At 42.0% G+C, this 20,927-nt stretch overlaps 3 pseudogenes across 1 annotated transcript; 2 read left to right on the top strand and 1 right to left on the bottom strand.

Annotated features, from left to right (window-relative positions):
- Positions 1-252: 252 nt before the first annotated feature.
- On the bottom strand, positions 253-3,038 carry LOC125512475 (uncharacterized; annotated as a pseudogene). Its single transcript, XR_015609369.1, has 2 exons — positions 2,802-3,038; positions 253-2,688 (listed from the first exon to the last, which is right to left on the bottom strand). The product of XR_015609369.1 is annotated as an uncharacterized LOC125512475 (transcript).
- A 3,937-nt stretch (positions 3,039-6,975) lies between these two features.
- Positions 6,976-7,986, top strand: LOC147963676 (protein FAR1-RELATED SEQUENCE 5-like; annotated as a pseudogene).
- Positions 7,987-8,115: 129 nt separating this feature from the next.
- Positions 8,116-19,646, top strand: LOC147963675 (uncharacterized; annotated as a pseudogene).
- Positions 19,647-20,927: the final 1,281 nt, after the last annotated feature.

Below are 20,927 nucleotides of genomic sequence, written 5' to 3'. Positions count from 1 at the left end.
TACATGTTTCCATTCAAATGTAAAGAAGAAAGGGAATATATAAACTAACTTGCTGCTAGCAACTTCAGTGAGTCCACGGGCACAACGCGGTCATGATACCATAATCAGCCGTAAACATCATGGTTGGTGGCCATTGCCAAAGGTCTTCTCACATTATGAAGTGGTGAATATCTCGTATATGTCCATCATTAGAGCAGACAAGGAAAAAGGCGTTGAGATTAATTTATTAGGTCAAATCAAGGCTGAAAAAACTAATATAATTTGCAGCTTAGTTGAGGCCAAATGCACAGCCCCATTGAAGAAGGCAGCCATAGAGAAAACACAGATAGTCGTTCATCAGAATAGCGCACAGTCAGACATATACTACGGGTACAAGTTCCTCCAAGAATTACTAGTAAGAGAAGTGGCCTTCATTTTAGACGTACTACAAATAGAAAAGATTGGGAGATGTAACCCACAAAGAAAAGTTCAGGCCTCGATTAGCAGTTCAGAGTAATTTTCCGGGAGTAACTCCTTATATTCCTGGCCTTTCCCCCCTGACACAAGTGCAGTCAACAAGCTAGCAGTGGAAGCTTCAAGGGTGAACCTCCTCTCATCAATTTTAGACAGATAAGTCCCAGCCCTAAGAATCTCCTCTTTCTGAAGTAAGCTTCTAACTATAGCATTCAGCATACGGGAGTCGGCAGCACATCCATTCTTCTCCATAGAAATGAATAGATCATCAGACTCTTGTAGAGAACCTTCTTCTATAAGTTTTTGTATCATTAAGCTATATGTAACAACATCGGGCACTAATCCTTTGGCCCAGATACCATCAAACAAATCTTTGGCTTCTTCCTTCCTGCCACCTTGAAGCAACGCACCAATAATAATATTAAAAGTGATAGCAGACGGCTTAACCTTCCCATCCAACATTTCCCAGAAAACAACCAATGCATCATCTATCCTTCCATTCTTAGAGTAACCATCTATCAGTCTGCTATAGGTGATAACATCTGGTTCCATGCCAATTGAGACCATATTGTCAAGTAATTTCCTCACTTCATCCATCTTACCAACAAACAAGTATCCACCTATCAGTGTGTTATAAGTACACACGTCAGGCTTAACACCCATGTGTCCCATCAGGTCAAAGATATCTTGGGCTTCCATAACCCTTTCATTTTTGCAAAGGCGGTCCATAACTGTGGTGAAAAACAAGGTATCAGGATAGATGCCGCGATCGAACATTTCAGAAAATAGTTCATGAACCTTCTCCCATTTGCCATACGTACAAAAACCACTAATAAGGGGGGGTGAAAACTATGATATTAGGAGCTAATCCTTCCGTTATCATTTGACTGAATTGCGACATAGCATCATCCATTCGGCCAATGCTGCAAAGTAAGTTTATTACCGTTCCGTAGTTCACAACATCAGGGTTCAATCCTTGCTGCCGCATTTTTGTAAATATATGCATTACCTCACCAACCATTCCTTCTTTAGCATATACAAATATGAGTATGTTGTAGACATGATGATCTGGTGAGATACCATTTCCCACCATCAAATCAATGAGACAATGCATACCATGCAAAGATCGTTCCAGAGCATACCCATGAAGCAGAATGCTGTAGGTAGTAACAGTCAGTTTTTGGCCCAAATCGATCAGAGAATCAAAAATCTTCCTAGCTTCCGTGCATCTTCCGCTCTTGCAAAGATAATCCATCTGTATATTGTAAGTTATCATATTTGGTTGAACACAATTTCTAGACATTTCGTTGAAAACCCGTTCCACCTCTTTGCACTGTCCTGATGAATAATATCCATGTATTAGACTAGTATATGTGGCAGTATCTGGGAGAATTCCTCTATCAAACATCTGTCTAAGAACCTCCTCAGCCTTGTCCATCGCATGAACCTTGCACATGCCAGAGATGATTGAGTTGTAGGTCACAACATCCGGCAAAATTTCCCTCTGTAGCATTTCACAAAATAGGCTGTAAGCCTTGCCTGCCTCACCCTCTTTCAACAGGCCATGAACTACAGTGTTATAGGACACCACATTAGGTTGGCAGCTACCTCCATGGTCAACCATGATGTGAATCAGCTCGAGAGCCTCTTGGCTTCTTTTCTCGTTGCAGAGACCCTTGAAAAGAATACTGTAGGAGAAAATGTTCGGTACGCAGTTAAACATGGGCATTATTCGGAGTACGATTTCCATTGCATAGCTGGTCTTCTTCTCGGCGCAGATGGCTTTGAGTAGGTGGCTGAAATTGACGATGGCTTCTGCTGCAAATACCAACTTAATGACGTGTCCCATGGCTGCGTGTCCAAGGTCCAAGCGGCCAGCACGGCAGCAGCAGTCGACTAGAATGCCATAGGTGATATTGTGGGGAGGCACCTTGGCTCTTGCAACACGGTTGAAGAGGAAGATGCCGAGCGCAGGGCAATCACGGCCGACCACGGTGAGGAGGCAGTTAATGGCGCGGACCGAGGAAGGCCCAGCAAGCTGGATCAATTCGTCGAACAGGTTGAGTGCGTCGTCAGTGCCAATGTGTCCGGCACGGTACCGGTCTAGAATTTTCCGCTCAAAGATGCGTCTGCCGACAGGGGGAAAGCGGCGGCTCATAGCTCCACCTGGCCTGAAGAAGGCCTCGCCACCGCTCACCACCTACCGGACCGGATCGGCGCAGCCTGGGCGATAACCTGGGATAGGAAATAACGAGAGCAGAGTTAGGAGGACAGGCTTGCTCCATGGACGGCGGCGCGGCTCGCCGCAAGGATGTTCACCATCGAGCTACAGCGGCTGTAGGAGGTACACTGAGATCTGGCTGCCGGCGAGATGGCGACGGCGCTGAGGAGGGGGACGAGGAGGAGATCTCCGCTGCTCGCTGCTGAAACTCGCTGCCCTGACGCTGGGGAAGACGAGACAGCCCTCCGCCGTGCACTGCCTCCCCGGCGCCGGCGAGGACGGGCCGGCCCTCGCCGCTGGTTGGCTCTCTCCAGAAGGGAAGTGGGTTTGCAGCACACCTCTGTACCGTGAAATAACGGGGAAGACTAGTATAGGATCTGGACTACTACATGTGCGATCTACGATCTGTCACTACGGGCCTTTGGATGTGCAATGTGTGGCTCAGATATAGGCAGGTACATTTTCAGCCAACGCGGCGGTTCATTTCTCATTTACTCCCTCCATTTCAAAATAGATGACTCAACTTTGTACATGAAACGGAGGGAGTACATCCCTGCACATACTCAATTTTGATAAAATCCCCCCTTCAGCCAGCTCTTCGTCATCTTTCATCCCGTCGGCGGCGGCTTGCTCTATTCTCATCCATCTCTTCCCCATCCCCATCCCCTCACGTAAGCAGCGATGGGATTGTCCAGCTAGACAGGATCTGTATGTAATTCTGTACGCCGAAACCCCCTCGTGTCGACGGCGGCGGCTCTTTTTCTAGCCAGCTCTTCTCTCACTACTAAGGAAAACCTTATACACAAAATCTTAGCAGCAACGCGGTCTAAAAATAGGCGCTACTGCTAATTACCAGTAGCGAGCTTCAGAAAAGAGCGCTACTAATGACTGAGTAGCAGTAGCGCTCTAGGTGAAAAGAGCGCTACTACTATAATTGCCACGGTGTTGCCTCCAGGCTAGATATAATAGTAGCACCCTTCCCGTGGACGCGCTACTGCTAAAGAACTTAGTAGCATCGGTTTTCCTCAAAACTCGCTACTGCTAAGTATCACCGCAACTAATTAAATTTAGTCTCATACTGCTAAGCGAACAAGGTGTTTACCACCTTAAATATGTTGCTTCTCGACCTATCTCGAGCATTTGGTCTTCATTGAACTATGTGTATGATTTGTGGTTGCAATATGAATCCTCGCCTGTACCTATACAGGTACAGTGAGGATTCATGTTGACTATTTAGATTATACACAAAAAGATCAATGATGACCAATGTATATTTTTTATGTTTTTACTAAACAAAAGAAATAACTGCTTCCATTAGCAGTAGCGGTTTTCTCTAAAACGCGCTATAGATAAGTTAGCTATAGCGTGTTTTCCGTACGAGTGCTACTGCTAGTTCGAGTTAACCACCCCCCGAATTAAAATTTCGCTAAGTCCTCCTCCCCCCCCCTCCTAGCCTGTTCCCCTACTCCTGTCGCCGCCGCCCGAGCCCGAGCGCGCCTGCCCTCACCGCCGCCGCCGCCGCCCGCCCTCAACCTCTCCGTCGCCGCTCTCGACCACACTGTCGCCGCCCTCGACCTCATCGCCGCCGCCCTCGACCGAGCCCGCCACCCAGGACCGCCGCCTCCCGATCCCGAGCCCGCCCTCGCCGCCACCGTCTCTCCCTCTGTAAGCCCCCCACCCCTCCCCCACCCCCTCTCTCTTTGCTTAGTTAGTAGATGATTTTAGTAGTAGTAGATGTTAATTTAGGGTTCATAGATAATGATTTTTAGAAGTAGTGGATATTAATTACTAGTGGTGATGGTAAACTAGTTGTATAATTAGCAGTAGTAGATGTCAATTAGTAGTAGATGTAGTAGTTAGATGTTAATTAGTAGTAGTAGATGTGCTAGTTTCTTTCTATTTATAGTAAGTTTATATTTAGTAAGAACGAGTTGAATTAATAGAACTAGTTTAGTTTTAGTTGAACTAGTTAAGTTTTAGTTGAACTAGTATAGTAAGTAAATTAATAACTAGTTGAACTACTTCATTTTTAGAAAGAACTAGTTTTTTTCTTTTTATACTAAGTTTATATTTAGTAAGAACTAGTTGAATTAATAGAACTAGTTGAACATGCCATATTTGTTGTTATTTTTTAGTTTAAGCAATTATTTCATGTTTTGGTTACACCTCCGAGTGGCCTATGTTTTGCCGGAGTGTTGATTAATTTCCGTTCCGGCAAATTTCAGACGCTCGATATGTCCTTTTTTAGCAAAGGTCATGCCGGATTTTTCCGTGAATTCTGGCATGACTTGTGCTAGAATATGTATAAGTTTAATCTTTGAATTATGAACGTAGGAAATGTCGTACTCGGACGACGATAGTCTCCCGGGGGAGTGTAGCTGGTGCCACGATGATCGAGGTATGTGCGACAGGTTCATTGAGCTGGATGAAGATCGGCGTTTCAGCATTAAGCTCGAGGAGACCTTCGATGTTGAAATGGTACGCAACAACGACAAGTGTTTTTTTCGTAATTAAGCATGACTTCAACTATTTCAACGTCTAATTTTCATCTTTTACAATTCGACTAGCTTATCCCATGCCATGCAAGACGCTATGTCTTGGAGAGGATGGGTTTTAAAGACCATGAAAATTATGAAACAAAGAAAATACACCTAAGAACCCATCATGATATCGATTTTGAAGTAAATCTGTACAATTCTCAGAGCGTAACCCATTTTGGTTGCCAAAATTGGGAAGCACTTTACAAAATGTACGGTTTTTATGAGGGTATGATTGTCATCATGGATCTTGATAATCCTGACATCGAGCAAGACAATATGGACATTTGGGTCCTTGTTGATACGCTTTCGATTCTACCGCAATGTGAGTTTCTCAAACATAGTTATTAACTAATTTATATTGTTTATTTCAAAATAGTTGACAGCTTATTTTCATTGACAACTTATTTTGAATCTTCAAAGAATGTCCAGAAGATGGTAGACAAAACCCACTACACTGATGGCTCCGAATTAACTTATAAGGAGAAAAGTCATCTGATTGCTTATTGTACTTTTCTTGAGAATTACAATACCTATTATCGAACTCCTCCAAATTATGGTGAATACGTGCCACTAGTGCACGTATTGAACCGCGGTAACTTCAATGGAGATACCCTGGTAAGATTTTTTACTATTACGACATCCGTGCATCTTTTGCATACTTCTAAAACTAGTACATCATTGCTAACTATGAAGTTATTACTATGTTTTTCAACAGAAAATCCCGATGGATTGTGTGCCTCATCTGATGTATCAGAATGGTCGCCTTGCAGTTATGAACATACAGCCAGGTGAATCTAAGGAGCTCACCTGTGCATATCGGATTTCTAAAAGCGGTGAACACATGCTAATCAAAGAATGGAAAAAATGTTTGGACATTCGCAAGGAGGTTTTTGGAAGTAACATTAAGCGAAAGACAAGAATTGGAGACAGGATAATCTCCATTCTCCATAATGGAGAGTCAGGGGCTATCTTGTTTTTTGCTATTTTACCTTAGAGAATATAGTAGGTCCTAAGAGAATGTAGTAGGTCCTATGAGGTACAATATGTTTATTATGTGATACAATGTGTTAGAGTTGATGATGTGAGGAGTACTTGTGATTACGACTAGTGACCAATGATATAATGATGATGATGATGATAAGTTATTAATGATATGATGATGATGATATTTATTATATCATTGGGTGAAAGAACCGCGGATTAGTTTCAAGTGGATGTCCGTCCACACGGTTCTTTTACCCCGTGATGTAATAACTCATTATGATGTAAAAACAATTTTTAAATTCCTGTTGTATGAAAACTTGTGTAAAGGTGTACGAATGCAACATGAAATAAAAAAGAAATAAAATACGAAATAATAGTAGCAGCGCGGGCAGGGAGAAGCGCTACTACTAATTACCAGTAGCGCTCCTCCGGGAACTCGCTACTACTAAGTCGATTTAGCAGTAGCGTGAGAGGAGGCACGCTACTGCTACACGTTAGCTGTAGCGCCTTATCAGTAGCGCATAACCCCGCGTTACTGATAGGTCTAAAACCCGCGCTGCTGCTAGGCTTTTCCCTAGTAGTGTCTGTCCGCTAACCCTAACCATGAAATCCCCTCTCAACACCATGTACTGATCTGTCCCCTACTAGTGTTGAAGAGTACCTTGCGAGGGCGGTGGCGGCACAACATGTCCTGTTCAATATTCCGAGGAAGTCACGGTTAGTACAGTCCTGCTTGATTCGTTAATCACTCATTTTAGTTTAGTAGACTTGCCTGATATGAGCTGCACTTCTCTAATATGGATCCAGTTCCTCACTAGATATGTGACAAATTTTGCATTTTTATTTGATAGGGGTAGCAAAGAAGTGAAGGTAACATAATTTTCTTATTGTTGCTAGTAGTAAAACCGACTACAACATTGTTGTGTTTAACAAAACAAAGTTGTTTTTCTAATAAAAATAGTTGATTTTCATTTTGCAGGGTTCATTTTATAAACCAGTGTGTGATGAGGCGCTTAAACCAACCATAGGCATGAAATGATATTGCTGTTGTAGAGGCATTTTACAAGAAGTATGCACATCATGTGGGATTTGGTGTCCGCCTTGGGGCGCAAAGGTTGGTGAAAAATGTAATTCAATTGAAGCGTTTCTTATGCTCAAGGGAGGGATACCGGTCCTCGAAAGATACTTGTATTGTTAATTGCTTGGATAAAAATCCTCCAAATAAAAGATGCAAGGTCAAAGTCACTAGGTGTGGATGTGAAGCTCACATTTATGTCAATCGGGACAAGTGCGGAAAATACAAGATAGCTTCAATGACTGAACACCACAATCATGAACTAGTGTCTCCTAGCAAGCAACACTTGATAAGATCAAATAGGAAAGTAAGTGACAAGGTGAAGTCAGTACTATTTGATTGCCACAAAGCTAGCACCGGTCCAGCCCAAGCATATAGGCTACTTCATGTTCGTGCAGGGGGGGTTTCAAGATGCCGGGTGTACCAAGAAAGACTTACAGAATCACTAGTCTATGTTCAAAAATAAAATCAAGAATTGTGATGCTCAAATGCTAGTGGACTAATTTGGTAGACTGAAGGAACTCAACCCTGGATTTTTCTTTGAGTACGAAGTCGATGAAACTGGTACATTATTGCGTTTGTTTTGGGCAGATCCAACCAGCATGAAAAATTACAGTCATTTCCATGATGTGTTGTCCTTTGATTCCACATACAACGCGAACCAATACGACTATATTTTCGCGCCTTTCACTGGTATCAACCATCATATGTAGAGTGTGTTTCTAGGTGCTGGTTTCTTACTCAATGAGACGGCCAAGGACTACCTCTGGTTGTTTGACGTTTTTCTCAAATGCATGGGCGGGGTTGCGTCTGGCGTTATCATAGCAGATCAGTGTGATAGCATGAGGAAAGCTATTGAGGCACTTCTACCTAATACCACACGTCAGTTGTGTATGTGGCACATTATGCGGAAGGTTCCTGAGAAGATCGCTCCTGAACTGAGAAGCGATGAATTATTCTATAAGAGAATGGATTCTTGTGTATGGAATTCTGAGACACTTGAAGAATTTCAAGAAAGTTGGAAGTCTTTAATATCAGATTTTGGCTTACAAGACAATACATGGTTTGCAAAATGTTACTCGATCCGTGGGTCATGGGTGCTAGCATACTACATGGACACCCCCTTGCTGGTATTCTCAGAACCACCTCTAGGTCAGAGAGTGAAAACTCATTTTTCCAGAATTTCATCCGGTGCAAGCTCGCTTTTATTGAGTTTTTTCTTAGGTTCGACGCAGCCTTGAAAAGTCAGAGGCAAGAGGAGTTGATTGCTGACCGCACAAGCATTCATACGACACCTAGCTTGCTGACATGTTGGGAAGTGGAAAGACAAGGCAGCATGATATTCACTCATGAGGTCTTTGCCTTGTTTCAGTCAGAAGTACTTGTTGCTAGAGAGCATTGTGATGTCCAGGACACAACAACTGTGGGGGATGTCAAGATCATGTTGATTAGCGATCAAAGTCATTGGAAAAACAAGGTTTTCTCTGTAGGGATGTTGTCTACGATGATGAAGGAAATCCACTTGAAGATAATCCCATTGATTGTGTTGACATGGATACAAGAAGAAAGATCTCTGCGGCAAGGGACAAATTAGAACATATCATCAGGTGTGCTAAAAAGTCGAGCGGAGAACTTGACTTACTCAATATGGGTTTGTGCTCGAATCAGCTATCTTGCAATCCGCCCCTGATCGATGTACCTCAGACTACACAAGAAGAGCAAGAATCATTCGTTGGTAGCACCATACCCACCCAAGTTGATATCCTAACACCAACTAACGTCAACGCGAGGGGTACATGCTCCAGAATGAAGGGCCATAGACACTAGCAGAAAACAGGGCTTTGGTCTAGGCCGGGTAAGCCCATTAATCCCGGTTCACTCACGAACCGGGACCCATGGGGGCATCGGTCCCGGTTCATGAAGCCAGGGTGCCGGCCGGGCCTCGTGTGGCATTGGTCCCGGTTTGTCTGACCCCTTTGGTCCCGATTCCATACACGAACCAGGACCAATGGGCCTCGCTCCTGGCCCACAACCATTGGTCCCGGTTTGTGGCTGGAACTGGGACCAAATGGGGTCCTTTAGTCCCGGTTCAAGCCATGAACCAGGACCAATGAGATGCCTATATATACCCCCTTGCCCGCGAGCAGAGTAGTGGAGTGCTCTGTTTTTTTGGCCGACCGTGGGAGCTTTGTGGTGCTCTAGCTCACCTCCTATGCACATGAGGTGTTCGATGAAATGCCCGAGCCACACTTAAGCTTTTTCCTCTCGAAGCTCTTTGTGCAATCTCCATTTTCCTCAAGATTTGTTTAGGTTTGGTGGTCCGTCCTGTCCCGGCCCCGTCCTCACCGCCGTCGATCGCCCACGCCGATATCGTCGCCGGCACCACCATGGTGAGCTGCTACCTCTTGAGCACTGCGTTGGATTTCCCCGAAGAGGAGAGGATGATGCAGCAAAGTAGCGTAAGTATTTCCCTCAGTTTTTGAGAACCAAGGTATCAATCCAGTAGGAGGCCACGCGCAAGTCCCTTGTACCTACACAAAAAAAATAGCTCAACGCAACCAACGCGATTAGGGGTTGTCAATCCCTTCACGGTCGCTTACGAGAGTGAGATCTGATAGATAATATTTTTGGTATTTTTGGTATAAATATGCAAGGTAAAATAAAAGGCAAAGTAAAAAAGCAGAGCAATAATAAAGTGATTGAAGATTAATATGATGAGAATAGACCTGGGGGCCATAGATTTCACTAGTGGCTTCTCTCAAGAGCATAAGTATTTCTACGGTGGGTGAACAAATTACTGTTGAGCAATTGACAGAATTGAGCATAGTTATGAGAATATCTAGGTATGATCATGTATATAGGCATCACGTCCGAGACAAGTAGACCGACTCCTGCCTGCATCTACTACTATTACTCCACTCATCGGCCGCTATCCAGCATGCATCTAGAGTATTAAGTTAATGAAAACAGAGTAACGCCTTAAGCAAGATGACATGATGTAGAGGGATAAATTCATGCAATATGATAAAAAAACCCATCTTGTTATCCTCGATGGCAACAATACAATACGTGCCTTGCTGCCCCTACTGTCACTGGGAAAGGACACCGCAAGATTGAACCCAAAGCTAAGCACTTCTCCCATTGCAAGAAAAACCAATCTAGTAGGCCAAACCAAACTAATAATTCGAAGAGACTTGCAAAGATAACCAATCATACATAAAATAATTCAGATAAGATTCAAATATTGTTCATAGATAATCTTGATCATAAACCCACAATTCATCGGTCTCAACAAACACACCGCAAAAATAAGATTACATCAAATAGATCTCCACGAGAGAGGGGGAGAACATTGTATTGAGATCCGAAAAGAGAGAAGAAGCCATCTAGCTACTAACTATGGACCCGAAGGTCTGAGGTAAACTACTCACACTTCATCGGAGAGGCTATGGTGATGATGTAGAAGCCCTCCATGGTGGATTCCCCTTCCGGCGGAGCTCCGGAACAGGTCCCAAGATGGGATCTCGTGGATACAGAAAGTTGCGGTGGTGGAATTAGGTTTTGGGCTCCATATCTGATCGTTTGGGGGTACGTAGGTATATATAGGAGGAAGGAGTACATCGGTGGAGCTTCGAGGGGCCCACGAGGCAGGGGGTGCGCCCTAGGGGGGCGCCCTCCACCCTCGTGACCGCCTCTCTTCTTTCTTGACGGAGGGTCCAAGTCTCCTGGATCATATTTGTTGAGAAAATCACGTTCCCGAAGGTTTCATTCCGTTTGGACTCCGTTTGATATTTCGTTTCTTCGAAACACTGAAATAGGCAAAAAATAGCAATTCTGGGCTGGGCCTCCGGTTAATAGGTTAGTCCCAAAAGTAATATAAAAGTGGAAAATAAAGCCCAATGTGGTCCAAAACAGTAGATAATATAGCATGGAGCAATCAAAAATTATAGATACGTTGGAGACGTATCAGGCATCCCCAAGCTTAATTCCTGCTCGTTCTCGAGTAGGTAAATGATGAAAAGAGAATTTTTGATGCGGAGTGCTACTTGGCATAATTTCAATGTAATTCTTCTTAATTATTGTATGAATATTCAGATCCGAAAGATTCAAGACAAAAGTTCATATTGACATAGAAATAATAATACTTCAACATACTAACTAAGCAATTATGTCTTCTCAAAATGACATGGCCAAAGAAAGTTCATCCCTACAAAATCATACAGTTTAGTCATGCTCCATTGCTCCATTTTTGTCACACAAGAATGCTCTCATCATGCACAACCCCGATGACAAGCCAAGCAATTGTTTCGTACTTTAGTAATCTCAAACTTATAAACCTTCACGCAATACATGAGCGTGAGCCATGGATATAGCACTATGGGTGGAATAGAATATGATGATGGGGGTTATGTGGAGAAGACAAAAAAGGAGAAGATCTCACATCAACGAGGCTAATCAATAGGCTATGGAGATGCCCATCGATTGATGTTAATGCAAGGAGTAGGGATTGCCATGCAACGGATGCACTAGAGCTATAAATGTATGAAAGCTCAACAAAAGAAACTAAGTGGGTGTGCATCCAACTTGCTTGCTCACGAAGACCTAGGGCATTTGAGGAAGCCCAATGTTGGAATATACAAGACAAGTTCTATAATGAAAGATTCCCACTACTATATGAAAATGACAAAACAAGAGACTCTCTATCATGAAGATTATGGTGCTACTTTGAAGCACAAGTGTAGAAAAAAGGATAGTAGCATTGCCCCTCTTTATATATATTTTTTGGGGGGCCTTCTTTTTTTTCTTTGGCCTTTCTCTCTCTTTTTTTATTGGAACAATGCTCTATTGAATGATGATCATCACACTTCTATTTATTTACAACTCAATGATTACAACTCGATACTAGAACAAAGTATGACTCTATATGTATGCCTCCGGTGGTGTACCGGGATATGCAATGAACCAAGAGTGACATGTATGAAAGAATTATGAACGGTGACTTTGCCACAAATACTATGTCAACTACATGATCATGCTAAGCAGTATGACAATGACGAATGTGTCATGATGAACGGAATGGTGGAAAGTTGCATGGCAATATATCTCGGAATGGCTATGGAAATGCCATAATAGGTAGGTATGGTGGCTGTTTTGAGGAAGATATAAGGAGGTTTATGTGTGAAAGAGCGTATCATATCACGGGGTTTGGATGCACCGGCAAAGTTTGCACCAACTCTCAATGTGAGAAAGGGCAATGCACGGTACCATGGACTCAACATTAGTCATAAAGAACTCATATACTTATTGCAAAAATCTACAAGCCATCAAAAACCAAAGCACTACGCGCATGCTCCTAGGGGGATAGATTGGTAGGAAAAGACCATCGCTCGTCCCCGACCGCCACTCATAAGGAGGACAATCAAATAACACCTCATGTTTCAAATTTGTTACATAACGTTTACCATACGTGCATGCTACGGGACTTGCAAACTTCAACACAAGCATTTTTCAAATTCACAACTACTCAACTAGCACGACTTTGATATTATCACCTCCATATCTCAAAACAATTATCAAGCATCAAACTTTTCTTAGTATTCAACGCACTCAAAAGAAAGTTTTATAAATCTTGAATACCAAGCATATTATTATTAAGCAAATTACCATGCTATTTAAGACTCTCAAAATAATCTAAGTGAAGCATGAGAGATCAATAGTTTCTATAAAACAAATCCACCACCGTGCTCTAAAAGATATAAGTGAAGCACTAGAGCAAAAGCTATAAAGCTCAAAATATATAAGTGAAGCACATAGAGTATTCTAACAAATTCCAATTCATGCATGGCTCTCTCAAAAGGTGTGTACAGCAAAGATGATTGTGGTAAACTAAAAAGCAAAGATTCAAATCATACAAGACGCTCCAAGCAAAACACATATCATGTGGTGAATAAAAATATAGCTCCAAGTAAAGTTACCGGTGGAAGTAGACGAAAGAGGGGATGCCTTCCGGGGCATCCCCAAGCTTTGACTTTTTGGTGTCCTTGGATTATCTTGGGGGTGCCATGGGCATCCCCAAGCTTAGACTCTTGCCACTCCTTGTTCCATAATCCATCGAAAAAAAATTCACCCAAAACTTGAAAACTTCACAACACAAAACTCAACAGAAATCTCGTGAGCTCCGTTAGCGAAAGAAAACAAAAGACCACTTCAAGATACCGTAATGAACTCATTCTTTATTTATATTGGTGTTAAACCTACTTTGTTACAACTTCTCTATGGATTATAAACTATTTTACTAGCCATAGATTCATCAAAATAAGCAAACAACACACGAAAAACAGGATCTGTCAAAAGCAGAACAGTCTGTAGTAATCTGTAACTAACGCAAACTTCTGGAACTCCAAAAAATCATCCAAAATAGGACGATCTAGGCAATTTGTTTATTGATCAGCAGCAATTGGAATCACTTTTTTATCACGTTCTGGTGATTTTTAATAATTTTTTTCGTGAACCAAAAGTTTCTGGAAATTACAGCAAGATCAAATAACTATCATCCAAGAAGATCCTATAGGTTTAACTTGGTACAAACACTAAATTAAAGATAAAAACACATCTAAACAGAAGGTAGATGGATTATTTATTCCTTAACAGAAACAAAAGCAAAAATATTAAAATAAAATTGGGTTGCCTCCCAACAAGCGCTATCGTTTAACGCCCCTAGCTAGCCATAAAGCAAGGATAGATCTAGGTATTGCCATCTTTGGTAGGCAATCCATAAGTGGCTCTCATGATAGATTCATATGGTAATTTTATTTTCTTCCTAGGGAAGTGTTCAATTCCCTTCTTTAATGGAAATTGAAATCTAATATTCCCTTCCTTCATATCAATAATTGCACAAATCGTTCTAAGGAAAGGTCTACCAAGAATAATAGGGCAAGAACGATTGCAATCTATATCAAGAACGATAAAATCTACGGGCACATAATTCCTATTTGCAACAATAAGAACATCATTAATTCTTCCCATAGGTTTCTTAATAGTGGAATCCGCAAGATGCAAGTTTAGAGAGCAATCATCAAAATCGCGGAAATCTAGCAAATCACACAAAGTTTTGGGAATAGTGGAAACACTAGCACCCAAATCACATAAAGCATAAAATTCATGATCCTTAATCTTAATTTTAATAGTTGGTTCCCACTCATCATAAAGTTTTCTAGGGATAGAAACTTCCAACTCAAGTTTTTCTTCATAAGATTGCATCAAGGCATCAACGATATGTTTAGTAAACGCTTTATTTCAACTATAAGCATGTGGAGAATTTAGCACGGATTGCAACAAGGAAATACAATCAATTAAATAGCAACTTTCATAATTAAATTCCTTGAAATCCAATATAGTGGGTTTAGCAACATCTAGGGTTTTACTCTTTTCAATCCCACTTTTATCAATTTCATCAAGATCTAAAAACTCCGAATTTTTGGAATGCCTTATAGGTAAAGGTGGATCATATTCAGTTTCATCAAGATACATATTGCAAAACAAAGATTTAATAGGGGACACATCAATAACTTTTAGATCTTCATCTTGATTTTCATAGGAATTGGAAGAACATGCTTTAATAAAGGCATCTTTCGTAGCACGCATCCTAGCGGTTCTTTCCTTACACTCATCAATGGAAATTCTCATGGCTTTGAGAGACTCATTGATATCATGCTTAGTAGGAATAGATCTAAGCTTTAAAGAATCAACATCAAGGGAAATTCTATCAACGTTCCTAGCCAATTCATCAACTTTAAGCAATTTCTCTTCAAGCAAAGTATTGAAATTCTTTTGCGAATTCATAAACTCTTTAACAATAGTCTCAATTTCAGAGGGCATCTTATTAAAATTTCCGTAAGAGTTGTTGTAGGAATTTCCATAATTATTAGAAGGATTACTAGGATAAGGCCTGGGATTAAAATTCCCTCTATACGCATTGTTACCAAAATTATTCCTAGCAACAAAATTCACATCCATAGATTCATTATTATTCGCAATCAAAGTAGACAAAGGCATATCATTAGGATCAGAAGAAACACTCTTAGTAGCAAATAATTTCATAAGTTCATCCATCTTTCCACTCAAAACATTGATTTCTTCTATCGCATGCACTTTTTTATTAGTAGATCTTTTAGTGTGGCATTGAGAATAATTAACCATAATATTATATAGGAGTTTAGTAGCATCTCCTAAAGTGATTTCCATAAAAGTACCTCCCATGGCCGAATCTAAAAGATTTCTAGAAGCAAAATTCAATCCGGCCTAAATTTTTTGTATAATCATCCACAAGTTCAAGCCATGAGTAGGACAATTACGTATCATTAATTTCATTCTCTCCCAAGCTTGTGCAACATGTTCATGATCAAGTTGCTTAAAATTCATAATATCGTTTCTAAGAGAGATAATCTTAGCGGGAGGAAAATACTTAGAGATAAAAGCATCTTTGCACTTATTCCAAGAATCAATACTATTTTTAGGCAAAGATGAAAACCAAGCTTTAGCACGATCTCTAAGTGAAAAAGGAAATAGCTTCAATTTAACAATATCATTATCAACATCTTTCTTCTTTTGCATATCACATAAATCAACGAAGCTATTTAGATGAGTAGCGGCATCTTCACTGGGAAGGCCGGCGAATTGATCTTTCATAACAAGATTCAACAAAGCAGTATTGATTTCACAAGATTCAGTATTGGTAAGAGGAGCAATCGGAGTGCTAAGGAAATCATTATTGTTGGCATTGGTAAAGTCACACAATTTGGTGTTATCTTGAGCCATCGTGACAAGCAAGCAATCCAACACACGAGCAAACAAAAAGCAAGCGAGAAAAAGGCAAACAGAAAAGGAGAGGGCGAATAAAACAACAAGGGTGAAGTGGGGGAGAGGAAATGAGAGGAAAATGGCAAATAATGTAATGCGAGAGATAAGGAATTGTGATGGGTACTTGGTATGTTGACTTTTGCGTAAACCTCCCCGGCAACGGTGCCAGAAATTCTTCTTGCTACCTCTTGAGCATTGCGTTGGATTTCCCCGAAGAGGAGAGGATGATGCAGCAAAGTAGCGTAAGTATTTCCCTCAGTTTTTGAGAACCAAGGTATCAATCCAGTAGGAGGCCACGCGCAAGTCCCTCGTACCTACACAAAACAAATAGCTCAACGCAACCAACGCAATTAGGGGTTGTCAATCCCTTCACAGTCACTTACGAGAGTGAGATCTCATAGATAATATTTTTGGTATAAAGATGCAAGGTAAAATAAAAGGCAAAGTAAAAAAGCAAAGCAATAATAAAGTGATTGAAGATTGATATGATGAGAATAGACCCGGGGGCCATAGATTTCACTAGTGGCTTCTCTCAAGAGCATAAGTATTTCTACGGTGGGTGAACAAATTATTATTGAGTAATTGACAGAATTGAGCATAGTTATGAGAATATCTAGGTATGATCATGTATATAGGCATCACGTCCGAGACAAGTAGACTGACTCCTGCCTGCATCTACTACTATTACTCCACTCATCGACCGCTATCCAGCATGCATCTAGAGTATTAAGTTAATGAAAATAGAGTAACGCCTTAAGCAAGATGACATGATGTAGAGGGATAAATTCATGCAATATGATAAAAAAAAACCCATCTTGTTATCCTCGATGGCAACAATACAATACGTGCCTTGCTGCCCCTACTGTCACTGGGAAAGGACACCGCAAGATTGAACCCAAAGCTAAGCACTTCTCCCATTGCAAGAAAAACCAATCTAGTAGGCCAAACCAAACTGATAATTTGAAGAGACTTGCAAAGATAACCAATCATACATAAAAGAATTCAGAGAAGATTCAAATATTGTTCATAGATAATCTTGATCATAAACCCACAATTCATCGGTCTCAACAAACACACCGCAAAAATAAGATTACATCAAATAGATCTCCACGAGAGAGGGGGAGAACATTGTATTGAGATCCAAAAGAGAGAATAAGCCATCTAGCTACTAACTATGGACCCAAAGGTCTGAGGTAAACTACTCACACTTCATCGGAGAGGCTATGGTGATGATGTAGAAGCCCTCCGTGGTGGATTCCCCTTCCGGCGGAGCTCCGGAACAGGCCCCAAGATGGGATCTCGTGGATATAGAAAGTTGTGGCGCTGGAATTAGGTTTTTGGATCCGTATCTGATCGTTTGGGGGTACGTAGGTATATATAGGAGGAAGGAGTACGTCGGTGGAGCTTCGAGGGGCCCACGAGGCAGGGGGCACGCCCTCCACCCTCGTGACCACCTCTCTTCTTTCTTGACGGAGGGTCCAAGTCTCCTGGATCATATTTGTTGAGAAAATCACGTTCCCGAAGGTTTCATTCCGTTTGGACTCCGTTTGATATTCCGTTTCTTCGAAACACTGAAATAGGCAAAAAACAGCAATTTTGGGCTGGGCCTTCGGTTAATAGGTTAATCCCAAAAGTAATATAAAAGTGGAAAATAAAGCCCAATATGGTCCAAAACAGTAGATAATATAGCATGGAGCAATCAAAAATTATAGATACGTTGGAGACGTATCATGAGCCTCTTGATCTTATCTTCTTTCTAAAAGAAAAAAGTTCTTACTTGTATGATTTAGATAGATACTTGTGTAATTTTCTTACTTTTATTATTGTTTGTTATTATATAGTGCGATGGTTTTGGTATCCGCCTCTGTCGGCCCTCGTCCTGTCTATGATTCGGATGTGGTATATATTATCTTTTAAAACTATTTGGTTCATTTATTGTTTATGACAATTATGCCGACCAACGTGACATAGATTTTCTTTATCTTGGAGGTATGTGAACCAGAAATTCCAACCGACCCTATTGTCGAGAGGTTAAATTTAGTTGAAGAAGAAAACAATTACTTGAAGGAAAAAATAAAAAAATTGAGGAGGAGAAGATGATATTGGAGTTGCATGTTGCGAGTGTCATCGATGATCACAAAATCAAGATGGACGCAGTGCGTTTGAAGATTAGAAAGATTAGAAAATATGCCATTCATACCGAGGCTTGGTATCATTATGCCGTTGGATCAATTGTTACCTTGGTTGCGATTACGATCACATTTGTTGTTGCATTGAAATGTTTTACACAGTTTCAATGTATGGTTTAATTAGATGCTCTGGAGAGCTATATGTTGTTCAATAAGTATGTACTTTGGTTTTAATGTGATGATGAACTTCTATTAATTTGGTCACTTATCTATCCATGATATTCTGTAATGGTTTTTGACACACTTAATTATATATAATGCACGTAGATGAACCGGCAATTGATGTACGGTGACAGATGCACCTCTGAGTACATTAAGGGCGTGCATAATTTTCTCGAAGTGGCTGAGGCAAACAAGCAGAATGGTTTTATGTGTTGTCCATGCCCTAGATGTGGGAATACAAAGTCTTACTCTGACTTGAAAACCCTTCACACCCACCTTCTTTATAAGGGTTTCATGCCACACTAGATGGCACAAGCTAGGCTAGCTTTATTTTTCTTTCTCATGAAGAACATGTGCCAACACTAGATGGGCTGCATTGGCTCTGTAAGCCCACACCAAACGGCCATGGACACTTGATATGCCCTGCAAGGCCCAAATGCCCTAGGTTTAAGCCCCTATAAATTGGGTGCACCGCCCATCAAGTGAGAAACGAGAATAGTGCCAACCCGCCGCCGCCACCGTTCCAAGCCCCCGCCGACTAACACCAGCAAGTATGCCTCCCACTCCACACCTCCTACCCCCGCCCCATCCCGCACCAACTACCCAGCGATCACTGATTGCTACCCTTTTTTATCCGCATGGATCACCGACCAGCCGCTGCCGTCTACGAGAGGAGGGCGATGGCCGACACCAACCGTTGCAAGTGAGTGGCCTCTGTTTCCTCCCCCAATGCCCCCAGATCCCAGCGTTCCTCTTCTTCTGCTATATCTGGGGCCTGTGCTGCTTTTCGTTCCCTTCCGCAGCTAGATCTTGGTTTTGTTGCCCATTTGGTTTGGTTTCTCATGCTTGCTCTTGCTCTGCACCGCAGCTTGAAGGTGGTCGCCTTCGTCAAGGTAAAGCATGGCAACTCACAGAGGGGCAGCGTGGTGGGGGACAAGGAATGTGCGCTCCGATTCCCGGTCTACGACATGCCTCACAGTCAGAGACGCTGCTTGTTCGTCAGATTCCCATTCCTGGCCTTTTTGATGGGTTGTGTTTGATTCCTGATGCGCTTGTTTTTGTTGGAATGTGCAGACGTCCTGTTCGATCTCGAGGCGGCCTCAGCCGTCCCCGCCGACCTCAAGAAAGACATGGCCGCCCAGAACATGAGCGGTGGTGTTTGATTCCTTCGTCGGCCACCATGGGCGTCAAATGTTGGGGTAACGTAGTAATTTCAAAATTTTCCTACGCACACGCAAGATCATGGTGATGCATAGCTGAAGGAAATATGCCCTAGAGGCAATAATAAAGTTATTATTTATTTCCTTATATCATGATAAATGTTTATTATTCATGCTAGAATTATATTAACCGGAAACATAATACATGTGTGAATACATAGACAAACAGAGTGTCACTAGTATGCCTCTACTTGACTAGCTCGTTCATCAAAGATGGTTATGTTTCCTAACCATGAACAATGAGTTGTTATTTGATTAACGGGATCACATCATTAGGAGAATGATGTGATTGACATGACCCATTCCATTAGCTTAGCACCCGATCGTTTAGAATGTTGCTATTGCTTTCTTCATGACTTATACATGTTCCTATGACTATGAGATTATGCAACTCCCGTTTGCCGGAGGAACACTTTGTGTGCTACCAAACGTCACAACGTAACTGGGTGATTATAAAGGAGCTCTACAGGTGTCTCCAAAGGTACATGTTGGGTTGGCGTATTTCGAGATTAGGATTTGTCACTCCGATTGTCGGAGAGGTATCTCTGGGCCCTCTCGGTAATGCACATCACATAAGCCTTGCAAGCATTGCAACTAATGAGTTAGTTGTGAGATGATGTATTACGGAACGAGTAAAGAGACTTGTCGCTAACGATATTGAACTAGGTATTAAGATACCGACGATCGAATCTCGGGCAAGTAACATACCGATGACAAAGGGAACAACGTATGTTGTTATGCGGTCTGACCGATAAAGATCTTCGTAGAATATGTAGGAGCCAATATGGGCATCCAGGTCCCGCTATTGGTTATTGACCGGAGACGTGTATCGGTCATGTCTACATTGTTCTCGAACCCGTAGGGTCCGCACGCTTAAGGTTTCGATGACAGTTATATTATGAGTTTATGAGTTTTGATGTACCGAAGGAGTTCGGAGTCCCGGATGAGATCGGGGACATGACGAGGAGTCTCGAAATGGTCAAGACGTAAAGATTGATATATTGGACGACTATATTCGGACATCGGAAAGGTTCCGAGTGATTCGGATATTTTTCGGAGTACCGGGTAGTTACGGGAGAAGCAATGGGCCTTGATGGGCTTTAGTGGGAAGAGGAGAAAGGGCCAAGGGGCTGCTGCACCCCCCCCCCTCCCCTCTAGTCTGAATTGGACTAGGGAAAAGGGGGCCGGCCACCTCTCCTTCTCCTCCACTTCCTTCTCCCTTCC

The sequence above is a fragment of the Triticum urartu genome, chromosome 6A (genome assembly GCF_056163025.1).
Source record: "Triticum urartu cultivar PI428250 chromosome 6A, HENAU_Tu73, whole genome shotgun sequence".
NCBI lineage: Eukaryota > Viridiplantae > Streptophyta > Magnoliopsida > Poales > Poaceae > Triticum > Triticum urartu.
This window is presented reverse-complemented; position numbering and strand designations above follow the sequence as displayed.